The following is a 23,562-nucleotide window of genomic DNA, read 5'->3' as shown; positions in this document are numbered from 1 at the left end:
AAATAAAGTTAAAAAATTAAATGGGGAAAATAAAATTATCATTTAAAACTATCTTTTCATTATTAAGCTATATATGCTGTAATTATCAGCAGCCCTTATGTTTGTAAAATTGGTACAGATTGGGCTGGTTATATGCTAGTGAGTCATCCAGTTTGGGAATTTACCAGTAACAAATCACTACAGTTCAACCCCCTTGCTCTACCTCCACACATATTTTCAAGTAGCTACAATCAGAACAACAACAAAAAAAATATTCTAGTTTTGGATTTTCCAAGATTTAAATATCATTAGCAACCTAGGTCCAAAATTGCATATTATATCTCTTAATGCTTTCTATTTTTTTCTGATTGCTGCAATTATAATTTCCTGTCAAAAATGGACAGAATGTAAATCAAATCAAGTTTACCAAACAGAATTTTCAGATTATTCAAACCAAACATGAGGACTTCCCTTCAAAAACTACCAGTGAGTTTATTATTTAATACATTGAGAAGAAAGAGATATTTTCACATTGAGTTTCTATGACATTGACTTTGGTATAAGTTATTAACTAGCAAAAGTGTTGTCTGTCTTAGAATTTCAACATTCCATTTGCAATTGGTTAATTTCAGAAAGGAACTCACAGAACTTTCTAACGCTTGATCGTTTGTTGCTTAAATTTTAAAATTATCTCTAATAAAACACAAAACCTGAGTTTCTGTACTTACTTTCCAAAAATAAAACACAATGAAAATTAACTCAATAACTTAGCATTTAATCAGGGAGAAATGATTTTAAACATTCTATATTCAGAGATAATAAACAAATTTATTTTAGAATTAAGGAAATTTACCATGAATAAAGTAATTGTGGGGATTACAATGGTTAATCTTCTGTTTGTTGTAGATAATTCCTTGACAATAATATTCAACTGCTTTGATTGTGTTTTTAAAAATATGCTTTTGGAGTTTTTACAAGGTTTTGTTATGAATACTTGTTTTTGAATTCATACTTACTGGAAAGACAGGCTAAAGGGAGATTAAAGGGAGATCCAGACTATTTCATACAGACCAATTAATGGATTCTCTCTCCAAAGGGTCACTCTGATGACTTTTAACAGCCTATTTAGGGAAGGTAGATTATTGAAGACAGCTAAATTTCCACCTTCCATCCAATGTTTTAGTGTCACATAAACTAAAGCATGACAGTCTATACATTAGTAAGAAAACTCAATGTAGCGTCTTAAAATTGGTGAAGTGGGCCTGACTCTCTAGTTAACAGCTTCTGTTTTTGGTTTGGTTTTGGTTTTGCTTTTTTGTTTTTGTTTTGTTTTTGTTTTTGTTTTTGTTTTTGTTTTTGTTTTTGTTTTGGATATCCTGGACATGACTCTGAAATGTCAAACTTTCTACCCTATTTTATGAGCCTAGGTCAATTTGCATTGGTGATATTTTATTATAGATTCCATTTCAAAAACCGTGTTTTGTATTTCCCCAGAGAGATTATCACATTGATGCCTCACATATCAGGCATCAATGACCTGTGTATCTGGATCTGTCAGTATGAGAAGCAATGCGTGTTACACACCCAATCTATGCATACTGCAGTCAACTAAAATTTGGTCTCAGTTTTCTCATCAGTAAAATGGGTCATCCTTAATTCCATTGAGACCTGTGAGTGGAAAGGAAATTTAAGCTAGTTTTATGTATAGTTCCCACATAATTGGCAGAAATAGATACAGAACCACTATGTACGTTAATTTTATTATGTTTCTTGTTTCTCTTACACCAGCGACTCATAAGCAAAGTAGTTGAAAAGCAGAATCCTAATTTGACTGCATAAATTAATGTGGGTTTGCCCTCAGGTGGTAAATTCCAATTCTAACAACCCCACCCAGTTTGCAAATATGGCTAAAATACTTCTTTTTTTTTTCCTACTTGTTCTGTTCTCTCCATCCACCCCTCATACCACCTTTCCCAAATTAACACCTCCTACCCCAGCCCGAAACATTCTGCTCCTCTTGATAGCTTATAAACTCTGTATCAAACACCTGTGTGCAATTTGTTCCAACAGAAAAGACGATTTCTCTTCAGAAGCAAATAAAGCATATGGCATTTGATTCTCTAAGCACACTCTCAAATATTTTAAGCAACTTCTTGATTTTCATAATTCCGGCTTCTGAAGTGCTTCCTTTTTTTTTTTACCTCAATTTCAAAATTACTAGGTATCATATGATTATTGTAAAGCTGTGCATTTTGCAAATCAACCTCAATTATTATTAGCCTTTGCTTTTTCAGCAGGAGAAATAAATTCCCCACAGTGGCCATTCATTTGCCTCTCAGCATGATCTCGTCCCTAAAGAAACTTGAATCTGAATCTACTTCCTCTTTTCTGGTTGGAAAATAAATGTTTGATTTGGGGCAAGCATGTATGTGAGTTTCATGCACACATACAGGTAATAACATGTCCCCGGCACCACTTTATCCATTAAAGCAATTTCAAATTCCCAGGAATGGGACCTGTTTCGCAGGAAAGCAAAGCACTGGGGATTAGTAGGTAAGCAATTTGGAGGACTTAGGAAATGCAAGTACTCCCAGTAACTGGCTGCACTCTGCCCTCGTTTGTTCCCTGCAGCTAGAAAGACTTGGGGGAAAGTTGCCAACCCATTAGCATTTCCAGAATTGAACATACTTTCTTGGAAATATTCTCTTCCCAAGATAGTATTATTGGAATGATAACAAGAAATATTGAGCCCAACTTTATCCTGGCTCACTCCAGGGTCATGGGGAATATGGTGGTTTCATAGATCTGCTTCGGAGTCGCCTATGACAAAAATTTGAAAGGTTAAACATCTGTAGTTTCTAAGTTTTTTTTTTTTTTTTTTCTCTCTCTCTCTCTTTCCTTGACTTTCTCCTGCCAAAGAGTCTTTGCACTAGCACTGGTGAAAGCGTGCAGATGGCCCATTGTACCTTCGTGTCCGTATTCTGAAAGTCTCCTCTTACTCAGCATGGCTCAGAGGTGACAGTCTCATCACAGAACCCAGGTTGCTATGACTCTTAACAAGAAAGAAGAAAAGAAAAAGAGAAGAGTATAAGAATATAATATTTAACTGAAAGTGTAGTGGTCAGTTATTTAAACAATAGAATTAAATAAAAACAGACTTCCTTTTCCTGAGGTAAGAGAGATTAAATATTTAAATAAGATAGCCAATAAGATGGCTTATAGAATATATTTTGTTTTTCTTTGCATCAACAATTTTCATTTACTCCATTCCCCCTCTAAAGACAGTATGACCTCGAGGGAGACTTGCTTTAAATAAGTCATCGTAAAGGTAAGTATGGGATCAATCTGATTTAAAAATCTCCAGTGAGGAATGCTTGCACAACAGACAGCACATATTGCAGTAATGTAGACCTGTAAGTTGTTCCTTTTATTTTTTTAGATAGAATGTAGTATTAGTGTATTTCATTTTTATAATAGAGAAAACAATGTAAAGAGTGTCCTTTGGAATTGTAGTGTTGTGGCCCTCAAATTTTCACTTGTTATTTGTGTTCATTATCTCTGAAAACATTAGTTCAACTACACAATCACTGGTGCATCGTGCGTATGTTTGTGTGAAGAATGTATTCATTTCAAAACCCCCCTCAATAAGAGAAAGTCAAAAAATATGACACAAATGAGTAATGTTAGCTTCTAATACACTTGTTAGTAATATTATTACCACAGTAGAGCCACAGAATGATCACCTGGACTTCTTGTTTGTATTTTGTGATTTTCTAGAATCATTTGACATGAATTTGGTCAATAAACCTGTTGATACCACCCGATCTACTAAGTCTTATTTAAGTAAAGCATAAGGTAGACCGCTGCCCAAGGGCTTAACCCAGAATTTTCCGTGTCATATTTAATTTTGGTTTATCTCTCTGTCCCATTGAATTTATCACTAAGGACCATCAGAATATACTATTGTTGCTCTTTGTAATTGTCTGGCAGCACTTACACTAATCCAAATTGATAAGCAGCTATTTACATTCTTTGGGAACCTGCAGTATAAGATGATGGATCTGATCATTTGAACAGCTTTTCCTGTGTCTTGTGATATCATTATGACATGATGTAAAAATCATGGAACAGGTCATATTGCCTATGTGTCACTATACCTTTTGTGAAAACCTGGAACCTCTTCTGTCTGTTGGCTAATTAGTTTATTTCTCCAGAGATTCTCAGCTAGGTGATGATTGCATTCACAATTCAGATAAGAGTTGACATACCTATTTCTCTGTTTATCCAACAACCCACATGCACAGGTCTGTCATCCCCAATTGTATCAGTTTATCTAGAGTCTTCAGCTTTGTTCTACTGAAGAAACTAGTTAGTAAAAGCAATATAGAAGAGTACGGTGCAGTGGGCTCCGTTCCAGTGGCATAGAGGCCCCGGGACACATGACTGACCAACTTGTGACTCTCAGTTTCAGGTCCTGGGGACACAAGGAAGAACAAAGGATATTTCATTCTTTAAAAAAGAAAAAAAAAGGAAGGAAGGAAGGAAGGAAGGAAGGAAGGAAGGAAGGAAGGAAGGAAGAAAAGTACAGTAAACAAAGAAATAGAAGACAGAAAATGGCACTGTATACTTGGACACTGAAAGTTCATTTAAAGTTGAAGGCGTTCATTATTTCTTAAGTTGTATTTGTTAAGTTCATACATACAAGTAAAATGACTCAAGCTTGACCAAAGCTATTTTTACAACCCACCTTCCTTCTAGGTTGTACTCATTTCCAAAATCTTATCTTGGTTACTCTAGTCAATGGAGTGACTGGAAATGACTCATCAATAGCCGCTCATGCAGGTTTCTTCTGGGAATTAAGTTTAATGAGGCAAGATAAACGTGGTGAAACATATTATGAGTTGGAGCAGTTATCTTTATATCGAGCCAAAGTCTAGACATGAACACATAGATTCATGTTTGCTCATATGATAGGTTTGCTGAAAATGAGGCCATGTTCTGTATCCTGGTATTTTAATATGTTTTTCTAACTCTCCATTGAATAGTAAGGAAAATTTGCACCAGAGGGAGAGCTACATACCAAGAATCTGAGAGTCATGAACTTAAAATGAGCAACCAACAAAAAAAACAAAAACAAAAATACTTCCAAACTGAAGAAAAATGGTTTCCTTGAGATAATCATGCCATAATCCGACAGGTCATATTTGCAAACAATTTTCTTTGGAAAAGCTCCTTCTTGCTGGTTGTAAAACTACTTAACATGTGACTTAAATGTATAATAATACCTTTATGGACTTTTTCTGGGCCAAGTTTTTGGTCATATATTAATGTAGTGGCTTTAGAATTCGATGGAATGATGGAAAGATCATAAGATGGGATATGGCCTTCCTTGTATTGACTATGTAACTGTGGTCAATTGCAGTTATTTTTTTAATGGTCTCTTAATTGTGTGGCACATTTATTTGTGTAATAATACATAGGATCAGGTTCATTAAAAAGTATTTTAGAAGTATTTTATTGAGTATTTACTATTTTTAAGCATATTCATGTACATTGCTTCTGTTATACTTTGCAATACAACAAATAGGTCAAAATTATTGTGCATGAATGTTTAGTCTTAGAGACACTAAAAATTCAAAATCACACACAATTAAGAAATTACACAAGCAGAATTTAAACTCAATTTTCACAGATGCTCAAGCCAGTGTTCTCTTCATTACATAGAGAAGAATTTACTAAACATCACAAGCATCATCTTAAGACACAGCCCTGCTTGGCTCCTATAAGATTTGAGATTTAAAACTTTTTTATTTTTTTAAAAATATCTCACTGTCTATAATAGACTGCTTATGTCTCCATCAAATTCATATATTGAAGCTCTAACCTCCAAGGTCATGGCATTGAAAGTTAGGGCCTTAAGATTAGGGCTATATGAGGGGATTAGTGCCCTAATACAGAAAGACACCAAAGAGCTTGCTCTCTTCCCCATGTGCCCACAAAGAAGAGGCCAAGTTAGCACACAGGAAGATGGTGGCTGTCCCCAAACCAGAATAAGAGACCTCAAAATGAAACCGACCTTGCTGGAACTTTGATATTGGGCTTCCCAGCTTTCAAAACTGTGAGAAATAAATTTCTACTATTTAAACCACTTAGTCTATGGTATTTTATCATAGCCTGAGCCAACTAAGACACCATCCCATCTGAACCAAACTGACTACAATCTCATTTCAAGAATTAACATGGATGAGAGGAGGCTGGTGGAGAGAAAGATCCATTTCCTTCTGCTTCAAGGGAGGTATATTCCTTATTGCATTAAGAGGCACTACTGTTTGCTCTATTTATCAATTACTCTTCTCCTAGCCACCCTTACATCTAGGGTTTACTTTCATGATGTGCATATGATCTAAAAAATATTGAGTCAATGACTTTCTTATGTATTTTAAAATATTCAAAAAATATTAAGTCAATGACATTCTTATCCCTCCTTGTCTTAATCTCAATTTATAACCAAATAACAAACTCATATGTCAGAAAATTCCTGAGGTTTTTGGTTGGAGATCACCTCTTTTCAGATTTTTTTTTCTCCAGCTATTATCAATTTGAGAAAAGAATAATGCATCAACTTATGACATTGATGCAAAATTTAGCAAAAGCCTTAGCTCTCCTTAGAATATGAGAGACAATTTGCATGTAACTATTTTATTCATATGATTTTAACTTTTAAAATAAAGATAGACTTCAACATTCAGGATAATTCATAGGAATTAAGTGACAGTCATTCATTATTTAAAGTAGACTCAGCTCTTTATGGTAACAAGAGTTGAAAAAAATAACAGGCATTTGAAATGCAGCAAATGGAGCCTGTATTATCCTTAAAAATGATCACTTATGTTTGTAAACAATAGCTTTATAATTACAACCTCATAACTATCTCAAGGCATCCTATCATAAAATCAATAAAGTCAATACTATAACTTTTGGGAACAAATTTAAGACAAAATTAAAAACAAGGGAAAAAGCTGGAAACTAAATTCCTGAACAAAGGCATGAAAAATGATGGAGGGGAGGCACACTTGGATAACAACACTGTTCTCACCAGAACAAGCATCAAGTGTATGAGAAGAAATGCTAACTGAAATGACAGGAAAAGCTTTGCTGAGACAGGAGGTAAAACTCACCACTGTCATATTGCTCAACTCTCTTGGAGTCCCACTTCCACTTCTCTTTCTCCAAGTTATTTAAAGGTTTCAAAGTAAAGGATGGACAATCCACTGATATTTTCCAATTTAGTTAGCAGCTCATTAGAATAGACCACTGGCAGTATTCTCAGTTAGTGTGCCTTGTCCCTAAATATGCACTGAATTTATATTTAAAGGATCTGTTACTGCCTGCTAATCACACGGAGCAGGAAGATGGCATATTCCAGGTCCCCTGAACACAGTAGCTCACTGCTAGGGGAAGCTGGAGAGGCTTGATCACCTTATTATTCTACTACACATTATTCACTCATCTTCTAATCAAAATAATCTGTAGTAGTAAAAGTCCTATGCTCAAACATGGGAAGTCAAGAAAAATGCAAAAAGAAGAAAAGTCACATTCACTTCTGCATATTAATTGTTATTAATGTTTCAAAGATTTTATTTATTTATACATGAGAGATAAAGAGAGAAAAGCAAACACATAGGCAGAGAGAGAAGCGGGCTGGCTCCATGCGGGGAGCCTGGTGTTGGACTCGATCCCCAGACCAGGATCACCCCCTAAGCCAAGGCAGATACTCAACCATGGAGCCACCCAGGTGCCCTCATATAATATGATTTCTAAATCTAAACACCTCTGCTTCCCAATGATCAGCATTTTTTTCCCATCAAAATAACAATTTCTGGAATAGAAAATAGCATGTTATTTCTTCTCAAAGGTTACCTATTTTCCCTTTCCTATATTATAAAGCTGTGAAGTGATGTCTTGTTATTTATATAATATATATTTTCTTGTTTCTATTCAACTTGAACTGAGAAAAAATATATTTGTATATGTAAAAGGATATGTACAATGTCCGTAAGTGATCTAATAAAATAAAACTTACATGGATGATTCTTTTTTATCCTAAAATCAGGAAAAAGGATTTTCTTTTTCTAAATATTATTCAATGTATTCATTTGAATACTTGTTGCTTAGAATGTAAAGCAAAACTAAAAATAAATAAATCATATTCTAAATTTTTTTTTCAAAATAAAGTGAATTCAGAGATTCTGGAAGAGGCAAGCTCTTTATTTTCAAAGTAGATGACTTTGCTGAACTCATAAGTGCTAATCATTGTCACCATTATTTTTTTTTCTGATAAGAAATAGAATTGTAGATAATCATAATGGAATAATATTGAGTTACTCCATAAGGAATATTCCAACTTCTATTAAAAGCTTCTTAATGGGGATCCCTGGGTGGCGCAGCGGTTCAGCTCCTGCCTTTGGCCCAGGGCGTGATCCTGGAGACCCGGGATCGAATCCCACGTCGGGCTCCCGGTGCATGGAGCCTGCTTCTCCCTCTGCCTCTGCCTCTGCCTCTGTCTCTGCCTCTCTCTCTCTCTCTCTCTCTCTCTCTGTGACTATCATAAATAAATAAATAAAAAATTAAAAGCTTCTTAATGAATGTGCCTAAAGATACTCAGAACCCACAACTGGAATGAAGGTATATGGAAGTTTGGGCCCATCCCTTAGGGAAGCTGTGTGGGACTGTTGATATCCCTAGGGCAGATGTCTTGAGCCACAGGCAGCCTTCCCTCTACCCTAATCGGCCACACAAGTATTGTTTTCCATTTTGTTTTGCTTTGCTTATGTTGTGAAAGCGGTGGGAAAATTTTGCTTTTTGTTTAAAAAAAAAAAAAAGTCTTCCTGATTAGATCTACCTCAGTGGAGGAAAATAGTAAACCTTTAAGTGTTTGGTTATCTGCATGAACATTGAAACAACTGTGTCTTTAAAATTTCTGAACTTACTTTTCTGTTTACCTAACCTCTTTGACAAACCCACATGATCTACCAAATGGTCTGAAAATTTCATGTAGGCATCATCCTACATGCAGATGGCTTGATCCCTGTTATTTCTCACACACATTTACCTACATCAAGTTCTATTCCATCAGGTCAGTGTCCTCTGGGTGACTGACTAGTAATTTGACAAACCATTTGTGGTTAAGTGGTTTGATGTGTTAACTTATGTAGATAACATTTGCATTTTAACAAGGACTATCAATTCTGCTGGATGGTAAGGAGTTCATCTGATGCTTGTTTGTATAACCACTGGACAAAATGCCTGGTTCATAGCTGGCACACAGTTTTGTTTGTTTGCCCGCTTTTTCATGAATTAATTGATGCCCTCTAGCAGATAAAGATAATTGCAACAAAAGTGTATAAAGTCCTTAGGTTCATAATGACTGGTTGTGTATCCTCAGTGTTGGTTTAGAGTAAGAACATTCTCATGGCAGAAGGAAAGAGAATTTGCACATGTGTGAGAGCGAAAGATACATTCTTAAACTATCATGTCTAGACTGGACAGTGTGAGGGAAATATTTCTTTGACATTCTTCTTAAATGCTTCAGATTCACAAGAATAAAAATTGTGTTAATCTTTTTATTCAGAGTATTTTTTAAGAGTTTGTATTACATACAGAACCTGTAAAAGTAAGACATGTCAACTGGTGATGACATAAGGAATCTTTCCCCTTTTGTTTCTTTGCTATTGTGACACATTTTATTTTGAAATTAAACTTTTCACATTTGGATGGGAACAGAGTATTTCTTTAAATCCTGGTAAGGAAAACATGCAGGATGGCTTTGGATTAGAGGACATAAGGTATTTCTCTCAGTAGCAAGCCAGTTTTCACGAGGGGGCGGTTTGCTCCCAGCACCCATCTGCATGCGTGTGAACAGACCTTCCACCAGGTGTCCACCCCAAGCACACACAGATGTAGAACAAGGAGAAGGTGTCCCCAGTGGAGAAGAGGAATGGCCCTATGATAAATTACAGAGACATGGTGTTCTAGTTGGAAATTTCACCAAATTGACTGGAGAGGGAAAGCAAATAACACTATGAGTCATTATACACAAAGCATCTCTTAAATATAGGTAGAATTTCAAATAAAAATGGATTTATTAGGATTATAGCTATTACATGCCACAGGCATTGTTTTTAGCAATAAAAGATACATCAAGATGTATAAGGCATAATTTCTGCCCTTGAAGAGGTGAGCAATCTACTTAAGGATAAATATGCTATATCATGGAAAGAGACAAAATAATTCACTTCAGTAAGCATTTAAGATAGAGTTCAATAGGTGTTGCCATATAATTATGTTTAAACATTTCTCCTTAGCTGATCAGAATTACTACATGTTCTTGGAAAGTGAAGCAGTACATGCATAATAGCAGAATGGACAACTGGGTCATGTTAGAGAGTGGAACACGGTGGTTAGGAATACAAGTCCTGAATTTAGATTTCACGTACAAGTCTTGACTTTCCACTTATAGGAAAAGAGAACATTCTCCTTTCTAGAAGAAGAAAACTATCAAGCGGAAACTGAGCCCAAGGCAGACGCTTAACTGACTGAGCCACCTAGGTGCCCCTGCATTTCCTTTTTAAGAAATTTATATGACAGACAAATTTAGTGCATGGTGAATGTGATGGCATTTTATCCTTAATCTTTTACATCAACATTACCATTAGAATTAAAATTATGTAAAAATTATGATGATAATAACTAATTTACTGAAATTAAGAAAAAGTAAATTACATTGAATGGAGACTTTATTAATTCATATTTTTTTTCTTTCACTAACCATATAAACTTTACCAGTATATCACAAAACAGACACTCAATAATTAAATTCTATCTTTGATATTTTATTTATTTTCAGTCATTAAAAAACAATAGAACTTTACACTGTCTTCAGTTTTGTCCTGATGAATGCATATTCAACAAAGATGACCTAATAGCTTTTTAACTTGACTTAAATCTTTTAAATATTTAGACATACTGTTTATGGGCCTTCATACACATTGTTGCCTTAGGCTTTGTCATTGTAGATGTGGGCTGACAAGAGCAGAAGTCATTAAGAAATATTTCAATTAAGTATATTTTAGGTACTAGTGCTGCTACTACTAATAATAATTCATAATAGATAATCCAAAATTCCCTATTAAAAAAGTAGGTGTATTGGTCCTTTTAACTGACAAATTTAATTTATCAAGAAATAATTTCTTCTTTTAGTCTTTCCTTCTCTATGTTGGTCTTATTCTTAGTGTCTCAGGGGCATAGTGGCTGCTATATTTCAATCCTCATTCTCTTAGACCTAAATCCAGTAGGAAAAGGAAAACTCTTTTCCGGTTGTTTCTTTTTTTTTTTTTTTTTTTATATTATTTATTTTTTATTAGGATCTATAAATAAGATTCGTCTATAATTTACAATCCATTATGCAATCATTGTCATGCTTTGGCATTAATATCATACTTGTCTCTTCAAAATATTTTGAAAAATAACATTATTTTTCTTTGGTCTGAAATATTTTACAGATCTTTGGAATTATCAAGTCTTTAAATGTTTGCCAGAATTCTTCACTGTGTTCTAAAGGTTGAGTAGTCATACAAAAAAAATTCTTATATATTGATCTGCCTATTGAGATTTTCTCTTTCTAGAGAGTTTTGATACATTATAGTTTGTTAGAAAATTATCATTTCCTTCAAGTTTTCAAATATATTTCACAGAGTTAAGCAAAGAGGTGTCTTAAGACTTTTAAATTACCTCTGATATTATTTTCCCCTCATCATTACTTATGTTCTGTGTTTGCACTTTCTTCCCTATAATAAAATCTATGATTTTTCTCCTGACTCCTGCTTTAGCTGCATACCAAAAGTTTGATATGTAGACTTGGTATTCTTGTTATTGTGTTGTTGTTTATACTTTTGAATTTTTATGTGTTTTTCTTTGTGCCCAGTAATTGTTTGAGAGCACCTTGAAATCCAGGTGGTAAGAACTATTTGTTTTCTCGTTCTTCTATTAAATTCTGGTTTATTACATGAGATAGGATAATAGTTACACTTCTGATTTTTAGAATTTACTGAAGCTGAGGTTTTTTGACCCATCATATTATTATATTTTATGACTGTTCTGTGAGCACATGAAAAGATTTGTTCCTTGTTTTCAGGATACATTTTTTAATATAGTAATTAGCTAATCCTTATTAATCGTTATACTTGAGCCTTCTGTGTCCGCCTTACGATGCAGATGTAAGGTACAGAATCTTGCTGTGGCTAGTGCTCATTAAACCTCTGGTGCTCACCATCTTATAAATATGGTTTATGCCATTCTGTGACTATTAAATGGTGTCCTCCCCTCTTTGGCATTTTAAAGTGTCTGTTTGTTTTGATTAATGATGTTTGGTGTGGATTCAACTTTATCCAATGTTAAGATGACTTAAGCTTTCTCTTTGTACATGTATGCTAGTTTACAACTGCCCATACTTCTGTATTCAGATTTTAATCTGAATTTTCATTTACTGAAATGAAAGATACGTTTAGTGTAAGTTTTGTCACCTATGTTGTCATTTCTATTGTTATGTTTTTCTCTAACGGTAAAGATTTGTATTTTGATAGTATTGAACTGCCTTCCATTAAAAGCAAGACCACAGGCCAACAGTGGAGCTGCTTATGCTCAGCCCCATATCACTAAACTGAGACCTAACTTAATGAAAACTTTGACTCTCCCAGAAATGGAATTTTAAGACAGTCAGTCAAGAATTGCTCATCAGACCTAGGGAGGTAATCTGTCTGACAGGCCTCTGTCATCCCCTAAAAGCAAGTAACCTTGCAATAACCAATTCATTTTTTTGCCTTTTTTAAACTTTCTTGCTCTTGCCTCTTCATTTTGTACAGGTCCTCTGAACCCTTTTTTCTATCTGCTGGGCTGGATACTGCCCTATTCAAGTTGTTTTTTGCTCACATAAACTCTTAGATATTTAATAAACTTCAGTTTATCTTTTAACACCTTATAAACATAACTTTACATTATACCTTCTAGTATCTATTTTTTTGATGGATAGTAGCTTTTATTTTTTTTTTAAATTCTTTTTTTTTTTTTTTTTTTTTTTTTATTGGTGTTCAATTTACTAACATACAGAATAACACCCAGTGCCCGTCACCCATTCACTCCCACCCCCCGCCCTCCTCCCCTTCTACCACCCCTAGTTCGTTTCCCAGAGTTAGCAGTCTTTATGTTCTGTCTCCCTTTCTGATATTTCCCACACATTTCTTCTCCCTTCCCTTATTTTCCCTTTCACTATTATTTATATTCCCCAAATGAATGAGAACATATAATGTTTGTCCTTCTCCGACTGACTTACTTCACTCAGCATAATACCCTCCAGTTCCATCCACGTTGAAGCAAATGGTGGGTATTTGTCATTTCTAATAGCTGAGTAATATTCCATTGTATACATAAACCACATCTTCTTTATCCATTCATCTTTCGTTGGACACCGAGGCTCCTTCCACAGTTTGGCTATCGTGGCCATTGCTGCTAGAAACATCGGGGTGCAGGTGTCCCAGCGTTTCATTGCATTTGTATCTTTGGGGTAAATCCCCAACAGTGCAATTGCTGGGTCGTAGGGCAGGTATATTTTTAACTGTTTGAGGAACCTCCACACAGTTTTCCACAGTGGCTGCACCAGTTCACATTCCCACCAACAGTGTAAGAGGGTTCCCTTTTCTCCACATCCTCTCCAACATTTGTTGTTTCCTGCCTTGTTAATTTTTCCCATTCTCACTGGTGTGAGGTGGTATCTCATTGTGGTTTTGATTTGTATTTCCCTGATGGCAAGTGATGCAGAGCATTTTCTCATGTGCATGTTGGCCATGTCTATGTCTTCTTCTGTGAGATTTCTGTTCATGTCTTTTGCCCATTTCATGATTGGATTGTTTGTTTCTTTGGTGTTGAGTTTAATAAGTTCTTTATAGATCTTGGAAACTAGCCCTTTATCTGATATGTCATTTGCAAATATCTTCTCCCATTCTGTAGGTTGTCTTTGAGTTTTGTTGACTGTATCCTTTGCTGTGCAAAAGCTTCTTATCTTGATGAAGGTTGTTTCTATAAGAGTTCAGACATTTCTCTTATTAGATTTGCCTGGTAGAGTGTGTCCATTGGCTGAGAACCAAATTTCCTGCTTCACCCCCAAAACCCAGTTGGAACACTAGACTGGCAGTGTTGACCATGGTAGAAGTGGTAAATCCTTAAATAAAAACAAACGACGGCTGTTGGGAAAAGGGAACAGGACTACAGGGGAGGTAAGCAATTATGGCCCACTGATTGCATTGGTTACAGACTGATGAGCAATTATGAGAGAAAGAGCAAAGCTGACAAGAGGGAGGTGAGGGGACAGATTCAAGAACTATTCAGTAGATCTCATGTACTATAATCAATGTGGATGGTTTTTAAGATTATGGGGAAAGTACTCCAAAATATTCAGATTGCTGTTTTCAGTAATAGTAAAGTCTCAGGAAATAAAGGAGTGGTGAGTTTGAAGGGAAAGTGATGAGGTCAGCTTTCAAAACCTGGACCATGAAGTATCCCTAAGACTAGCAGGAGGGGATGGGAGATGGGAGATGTGCATATTCCTGAGATCAGTTGATAGGTTTACATTGAAGGTATACAAGGCAACTCTGGGAATAGATTGCCTAAAGACAGTGTAAAGGGTAGAAAGGAAAGACCTGCAGATGGAATATTAGGAGCCATTAAAATTAAACAAAGAACAAAAGGAGTCATAAAACTATTTTAGGAGAGAAAGAACTGTTAACACCACGAGAGAGTGTTTTCATAACAGCAGTGAGTGATGCAATTAAAAAGTCCAGGAAGATAAAGAAAGGAATCCTTTGTCAATGTCTTTGATGATGCCACCTGTAGTGGAGAGATATATATGGAAGTCATACTATGGTTGACTGAGGAATGAAAGGACATGGAAGAACTGGAAGGAATGCAAGAAACTGCTGGTATTGAGCTTAACTGTGAATGAAAATAGAGAAATGGGGTTGATTGATATGACATTTTGTCATTTAATTGTTTGTTTAGACAACAGAAAGGCTAATGGGCAGGAGGAAAAAGAGGAACACGGAGAGAGGAACACAAGCCACACTGACAAATGGGAGACAACAAACATTTGTTACAGAGGAGAAAGAGGGGGAGATTTCAATTAGGTCCATGAGTCAATAAAGATCAGAACTAGGATGGAAACTCTTATGCCCCAGATTGTAATAGCAATCTTTAATACAGATCTATTTACCCTGCCTTGTGTTGTCTTCAAATCACATTTGCAAAGGAGAATGCAGAAGAGAAGGTGAGGTGGGGTTTGAGTGGATCTGGAAAAGGTATACACCAGTTACAGATCACCCGCTATGTGTCAGGTATTGTACTAGCCAGCATACTTATGCAACAACATGTACTGGTACTACTGTGATCTGTACTGAAAAAGAAAGCAAGTAATTTTTTTGAAGATTTTATTTATTTATTCATAAGACACACACACACACACAGAGGCAGAGACATAGGCAGAGGGAGAAGCAGGCTCCATGTGGGACTCGATCCTGGGACTCAAGGATCACACCCTGGGCCAAAGGCAGGCGTTCAACCACTGAGCCACCAGGCATCCCAGAAAGCAAAAAATTTAACATAGTTCATGGTAAAACCAAAAATCAAACTCTGGATCCTATATGACTATTCCTCTAGTTCTCTGATATGGATTATCAGAGAACTACATCACTGACACAATGTTGAAATAGGAAGAATGGTTTAAATTATATTTTATATTGCTTCTACCAAGAAAAATATGAAAGGCAATAATGAAAGAACATTGCAGACCTCATTACAGGCAAGTAGAGAAACCTGTTTAAGTCAATATATAATGATTGAGTTTAGATATTTATCAAAGACATCTAAATGGCAAGTTGTTCTCCCACATTAAAAGTAATAAAGCAAGCATCCATGTCTATGCAAGGATCTGCAATGAAAAAGTTATTGTTATCTAATTGCTATAGACTAATATTTATATTTCCCCAAAATTATATCTTAAAACCTAATCTCTACTGTGATGGCATTTAGAGGTGGAGCCTTTGGGATGTGATTAGGTCAGGAGAGTGAAGCCCTCTGAATGGGATATAAGCCCTTAGTGTCTTTATTAAAAAGACCCCAGAAAGCTTCTCCTTCTTCCTTTCCACCATGTGCAGACATAGTCAGAAGCTGTCTGTGGACCACAAAATGGACTGTCATCAAACATTGAATCTATTGTAGCCTGATCTTGTGCTTCTTAGCCTCCAGAAGTGTGAGAAAGAAGTATATGTTGTTTATTAGCCACTGAGATGATGGTACCCTGCTATAGCAGCCCAAATGGGGGAAGACGCTAACCAACACTACTAGCCATATTTTATTAATTCTAAGAATAACTTTAAAATCTTTTTGAATGTCTGAAATTGAGATTTTTACAATTAGTGCTAGGTTACAGTAATGGGGTGATCCTAAATTAATAAAGAAGGGGTGTCGGGGTAGTTTAGCGGTTGAGCATCTGACTCATGGTTTCAACACACAGTCTTGTGTGTTGTGGGATCAAGCCCCTTGTTAGGCTCTGCACTGAGCATGAAGTCTGCTTGAAAGATTCCCTCTGTCCCTCCCCCTCCACAGTCTCTCTTTTCCCTCTCGAATGGATAAATAAATCTTAAGGAAAAAAAATGATAGATTAGGTTTATTAATCTTGGAAAAATTGATGTGGTCAGCAAGATCTAATTTTTAATTTAAAGAACATGTAAAGAGAGATAAAAATACAAGAACTAAGTTTTGGCTGGGTCATTTTTATTCAGTCCCACACAAAAAAGAATGTTCTTGTATCTGCGACACATCTTCCCAGGGAGGTGATCAGACTCCTGCCCTCCTGATGCTCCTTTTTCCATGCTCAAGAATAACTGGATTATTCTGATAAAAGAGCTGTTCCTGGAAGTAAACAGGAGTGCTCTACCCCCAGAAAGGGAACCAGTCCACGTAGTATATGAATAAATCTGGAGTCTGATATATATACTAGTTAGACAAAGTTAGTTAAGCAGCCCAATAAAGTGCCTCATTTCTAAGCCTACTACACAAAGTAAAACATTCCTGAATATGTTGATCCCACCCGTAAGAACTTACCCCAATGTGAGGTGCTGATTCTAGGATAGCTCCATAATGCCTTCCTCAAACTGCAGCCACCAAAGTGTTGAGCAAGCTACCAAGGGTTGAGCCACCAGACAGCAGCACCTCCACACTATTTCACATATGCTTCTTGTCTTTTACAGTCAGAAAATTAAAACTCTCTTGTAAGTGAGTGATTTCTAAATAATATATCAAAAATATATTCTTAGAAAAATCCCCTTAAAAAGAGTCTGAAATGTAACTCTGCACAAATCAGAAAAGTAAAAGTATAATTATCTGTATGGGGAAAGAAAAGATATCTAATTTGTGAACTGAGGTTCTTCTGAATTACTGAAATTAGTCAAGGGCAAATTTTCTCAAGTAAATGGCTTTGGGAAGAAAAGAAGAACATCCAATTTCACAACTTGTGGTTCAGAATCTGTTGCAGATTGACAACCCCTTTCAGATTATTTTCCACTTAAATTCTGTATAAATATGACCCAACAACTATAAAACTGTGGCTTATTAAATAGTTGATAAATCTCAATAAATGTGACTGAAGATTTAATTTATTCTTCATTGAAAAATAATAAATACATGTTAAAAACAATGGAATCTTTACTTGTGTCAATAATATGAAAATCTTTATCCCTTTTTTGTAGGTGAAGAGTCAATGCAGAAGCATCAGAAATATATATACATATATATATACATACACACATATAATTAAAGGCTAACTTATTAAAGATACAACGTAATAGAGAACTATAGAAAGGTGAGTTTTTTTTTAATATTTTTTAGAAAGGTGAGTTGAGGTAAAATATATATATATAGAAAACAATATATATTATATATATATATATGTGTGTGTGTGTGTGGAAAACAATGGCTTTTATTCTAAACTTACTGATTATCAGGTAATTTAGGATACTAGATTTTTTTTTTCTCCCTGAGAACAGCCAGTTTTAGAAAACTGCATTTCAAATTTTCACATTGGTTTGGTAAAAGTACTTCTGTTAGCAGTTCTTAGCCTTTCAAGAATAAAATTTATTGATGTTTAAAATTTAAATCATAGGCTATAAAGGGGGAACAAAATCAGAAGTAACTGATTGAGTTACCACAAGGCTTATAAACAAGTTTCCAAATGGCTAAACTAATTGAATATTAAAGAGAAGAAAAATAAGAACTTGAAGTGGAAGCAGTGGTTGGACAATGGATTACAAAATTTATAATCCAAAATGAACTCAAAATTGCTAACAAACAAATTGTAAAGGAATCGGAGTCAACAAAATATGAACAAAGTATCACCCCTCTGTGATGTTTTATAGAAATCAATACCAATCAAGGCCGGGATAGAATTAACCAAAAACCTAATAGAATGTCAGACACATAAAGTGAAAGTGAGAATAGAATCAACTGTAAATACTTCCACTTCCCTAAATATCGCTCTCTAAAAATCAAGAAAACTGAAGCCAAATTGTTCTAGTTTAGTCCGGAATATCCCTTATGTTACATTCTGTCTAAATCTACATTTCAAGTTTTAAATCTGCTTTGATAGTCCTAAAGCAACAGTAGCACCATTAATTGAACCTTTCTTGCGTGCTGAACGCGGTGGCATGCCTTATAGATGTATCGTAGTAACAGTTTTTGGGACCATAGTGGAGAAACAGAGGCAAAAAGAGAGTAAGTGAGTTAGTCACTAGTTAGAGAAGTTAGTAAGTGGTGGAGCGGCAAATGCCACCACGTCTGGCTGACTCAGAGGAGCAATGACACACTTCACCACACTAGATACATGTGAAAAGCTGATCCTACAAAACAGTCTTAAGGGGTAACAGTATGTCATCTGCCCATCAGCAACATTCAGAACTTCCAATAAAAGTAAGATATTGAACTGAATAGGGCTAAAACTAATATGGAAAATATCAGAGTCCAGCATAAGACATTAAGATAGTTCAGTAATATTTCATGGTTACCAGAGTTAAAGGCAGCTGAGATATCTAATAAGATGAGTACAGTCAAAGACCCTATTTCAGAGTTAATAGGCAGATCATTACAAGCTTTGACCAAAGCAGTCCCCATACTGACCTAATCAAAATCCAGAATGAAAATTATCATAAAGTGCATGATGAACCAATTAGCCTGGAGCTGGGTTGCTTCTATCTGCTCAAGGATCTCAGCTGGGAATGGTAAATTAAAAACTAAAAGGAAATGAGGAGGAAAAAAGCACTAGAAGGCAGGAGTATTCGTTTAAATTCTGGGCCCCTGTGCAAAAGTTTCAGAGAGAGAGAGAGAGAGAGAGAGAGATCCCTTCTGCTTTGTCTACAGTAAGACAAATAAACAAACACATACATAGATCCCAGGCCAAGAGCAGGAGCCCTGCGTGGGCCTCCACCCACCTCCAGGGAGCACAGATGGGATTTGTAGCCCACTTAGACAAGTAAGGAGGGAGTGCCTTCATTCACTATCTTACCGTAAAATGCTATGCATGGAATATATATATTTTTTTAAAATGGTGTAGGAGATGCAGGTTTAGAGCTTCAAGTTGGTGAAAACTGTGGACAGGAACAACTAGCTCATTTGAATCAACCGTAACAGAATCTTAACTAGGATCCTATCGAGAAATAATAGATTCAGTGCTTCCCAGTTTTTCTGTGTATTCTCTATTGGGTGTTTTTTTCTGTAACAAATTGGAAGGGAAAATTTAGAAGTAGATTTTGGGTGGAAAGCAAAAGAGCACAAAAGAATTTACAAGGTCAATGTGCCACTTTTCTCTGAAGATTCTGAGGTTGGGAGACATCAAATCTAAGATCTGATATTGGGTGAGACTGAGTCATGTAGTAGAGAGAAAACAAGGAGAAGCTATAGGTTGGGAAACTCTAGCTAACCTTGCCATTCATTAACCATCTTGCCATCATCAATCTCCTTTCCATAATTTAAAGTTGCTTAATTATTTATCTATTTTTTTTATTTATTTGAATGAGAAGGGTTGGATTCACAATATTCTAAAGAATTTTTAATTCAAACATTCTCATTTTAAAACTTCATATGGACATTGGTAGGAAAACAATTAAAAAGAAATAGCCTCAAACATGCTTTGACTTCCTCTCAAATCAATCAAAGAATAATTGTGCATTTTCTGCATTTTCTGGTCTTCTGGTAAACACTTCCTGAATTACCTTCCCTTCCTTCTATTTTTGCATCATCCTCTTCAAAATACTTACTTAAGAAGACTATGTACTGACTCTGTGCATGTTTCCATTGTTCTAAACTTTTTTTAGAATTGCCTTCATGCAAATTTGGACAGCAGAAAAAAAGCACTTTTACTTAGAAGCCACAGGTCATGTTCAAAACGATAACCCATTTTGATCACATTTAATCTCAAATTGCATGAGGGTCTTTTAGAAAAATAAAACAAAATTAAGGTTCAGTGTTGAAAATGTGCTAAAACTATTTGCCAGAAAATGTCAAGGCTTAAAAGACTTAGAGAGAGAGAGAGAGAGAGAGAAGGAAGGGAGAAAGAGGAGGAGAGAGAAAAAAAGAGAGAGAGAAGGTTCTAAATGATTTGCAACAAATAACTCTTCGTCCCTAAGCATTGCTGGCCCGGAAAGAATTGTTCTGCTACTACGTGGCTGGTTTATTTTGTTGGGGACACACTCCTATGTGTCTCAGAACCTGGGACTGTTAATCAATATTCCCAGTCATGTCTCATAGCTGGGTCCTTTAATTTATCTCCAGATGGTAAATTCCAGTCAAAGTTAGTATAATAAAATGGCATGGGCATTAGAGTCAGACACACTTAAGCTGAAAACATAGCTTCACTGCTTGCTAATTATGTGATTTCAGGCCAGTTACTGAGTCTCGGTTTGTCAACTTATAATTATGGGAATATTATCTAATCATGTGGCTATTTTAAGATTCCAAAGAGAATAGTGAAAACTCTCAGCACAATGCTGGAGCAGAGTGGCTGAGAGCAGCAAGGAGCTGCAGGTCGGACCCTCAGCACCCCCGCCTCTCGGGGTGGCACAGAGAACTGGTCACCTGTACCCCCCCTAGAAAGACTCCACAGGCTGGAGAGATGGTGGCAGTTTTCAGTAAACAGATAAAACTGCAAATTTTCACCAGTGAAATACAAGGCCTGAGGAGGAAGAAACTAGGTTAAAACTGGGCATCCTTGTACCTGATTTGATCAGAAAACGGTAATTCAGAAGAGGCTGGAGCTCCTGCAAATTGGCAGATGGCCTGGAACCAGGACTCCTACAAGACAGTGGGAAAGGTTTTAATTTAATATTTGATTTAAAGGAGAGACCTTTTTTTTTTTTTCCCCTTCTTTTATGAGTGGCAGCTCATTTAGGAGCCATTGGCAGGAATTACGGTACATCTGGCAACTATATACTTCATTTGGGAGTGGTGGGTGGGGGCATTCGGGTGCTTAAGCTTCTCCACAAACCCAGGGAGCATTACCTTTGCAGAGACCGCACCAAAATTGAAGCCAGGGAGGGGGCTCCAGTCGTGGAACTTCAAGACATAGGACAATACAAGCTTTCTTTTGAACATCCTTATGGATCTGGTTACTCTCAAGCAATCCGTGTGCTCACACACACAGACTCAAAGATGAAGCCATTCTGGAAGCAAAGTAATTGGCAGATAAATATTATTGATCGCCTTTAACCGAACACCCTGAGAACATCAAGGGTGCCCATCAGACTGAGCTTGGCTCTGTTGTTCCCACCCAGTTCTCCCTTCATTTGCAGAGCTTTGCATCAAGTCATTCTTCCTTTCCTCCTTTCCTTCCTTCCTTTTCTCCTTTCTTTCTTTCTTCTTCTTCTTCTTCTTCTTCTTTTTTTTTTTTTTTTGTCAGAAAAAATTATGAAAGTGTCACTTTCCCTTTGCAGTTAATTCAGGAGAGATCCTCAATTCGAGCAGGGCACATTTTCATGCAAATACAGCAGCACAGTTTCCAGCCCCCTAATAGCTTCTTACAAATGATGTGCCATTACAACGAGGTTTATTTAAACAAATTTAATACATCTTTAATCAAGCTGGAGAGCATTTTCAAAGGTCACGCTCCAAATCAGGATCACTGTACTGAGCTTATCAAAGTATTAGCTTAAGGGGGAGGGAGAATTATTTCTTGGACAAGTAATTTTAGGCAAATCTTTATTTACATTTTTATTCAGTTATTAAATTTTATTCCTTTCCCTCCTCCTTCTAGTCTCCATTTATGAACCTATAAGAAAGTCTGCAAATGGAGCTATAAGCATATCACTACAGTCAGTCCTTCTAGAGGCGACGCCTTTGAAGACAGAGGGTCTAAAAGGCAAGGACAACAGACCAGGCATTTTCAATGTCAGAGATAATCTTTTAGTGCCTCTAAAGCATCCTTCCCAAAGGTCTCACATTAGGCTCTGTATATATTGCTGAAATTCTAATGCACTGTTTCTTCAGTGGATAAATGAAATAGACTTTGAGAGTTGCCCTAACCTAGACCTTCATTCTTCCTCCCTCTCTGTCTCTCTGTCTCTCTGTCTCTGTCTCTCTCTTTCGCTCTGTATATCACATACATGCAAACACACGTGTATTGTCTTTTACTAATTATTCCCGCAAGCACTAATATGATTAGCCAAGATTCTTCTTGACTCTTGAATATTTGACATGAATATGTATGGAACAAAAAAAAGACCAGCTTGGTGCACCTAAGAAAAATAAGTTTATCTTTGATACTAAATCTTTGGACAAATGTCAGTAACAGCAACCGCCATATGCAGTCATGATGACAGAGGAAATGTCAGTGTTTTCAGAGTGTGAAATTCCATTCTATAAAATCCAACTCTTTATTCCAGTATAAAAGCAACTAATGAGGCCCCTAGATTAAAGGGGAAGTGAACTCTGAAAACACACACACACACACACACACACACACACACGAGAAATAGCTGATGGGAAGAGAAGAGTTACTCCTGAGGATTTTAATGCTCATTAGACTTAGGAGCTTTCAAACTTCTCAACAACATAGAAATGAAACAGAGCATCTGAAAAGACAACCCTGAGATAATGAAAAGATCATGCAGCACTGCTATTGAATCTATTTTGGGGTCTTAGCTCACCACCAGCAATTGCCTCTAGGGTGAAGAAAAGTGGGGACCGGAACAATATAGGAGAATCACAGAACTGATTGTTTCTGCAGACCAGTAGGGGACAAAGCACCATCCCTCCACATAAATGGCGTGCAGGTAGCACCACACAGAAAGTGGCACTTTATAGGGCAGGGCAAAGGGAACAGTACATAGGAAGAAACTAAGAAAAAGAAAATAAAAATTGTATGTGGCTTAAGATAACTAGGGAATTGGTATATAATCAGTAATGGCAGAAGAAGGATCAATAAACAGCTATTTG

At 36.2% G+C, this 23,562-nt stretch overlaps 1 long non-coding RNA gene across 1 annotated transcript; it reads right to left on the bottom strand.

Moving 5' to 3' along the window:
• Positions 1-733: 733 nt before the first annotated feature.
• Positions 734-21,789, bottom strand: LOC144291825 (uncharacterized). Its single transcript, XR_013359391.1, has 6 exons — positions 21,631-21,789; positions 21,347-21,423; positions 17,188-17,324; positions 4,248-4,453; positions 2,946-3,031; positions 734-1,647 (listed from the first exon to the last, which is right to left on the bottom strand). It is a non-coding gene; the product is annotated as an uncharacterized LOC144291825 (long non-coding RNA).
• Positions 21,790-23,562: the final 1,773 nt, after the last annotated feature.

Source organism: Canis aureus, chromosome 20 (assembly GCF_053574225.1).
Source record: "Canis aureus isolate CA01 chromosome 20, VMU_Caureus_v.1.0, whole genome shotgun sequence".
NCBI classification, from domain to species: Eukaryota; Metazoa; Chordata; class Mammalia; order Carnivora; family Canidae; genus Canis; species Canis aureus.
Note: the sequence above shows the minus strand (reverse complement) of the source record. Positions and strands in the feature narration are given on the sequence as shown.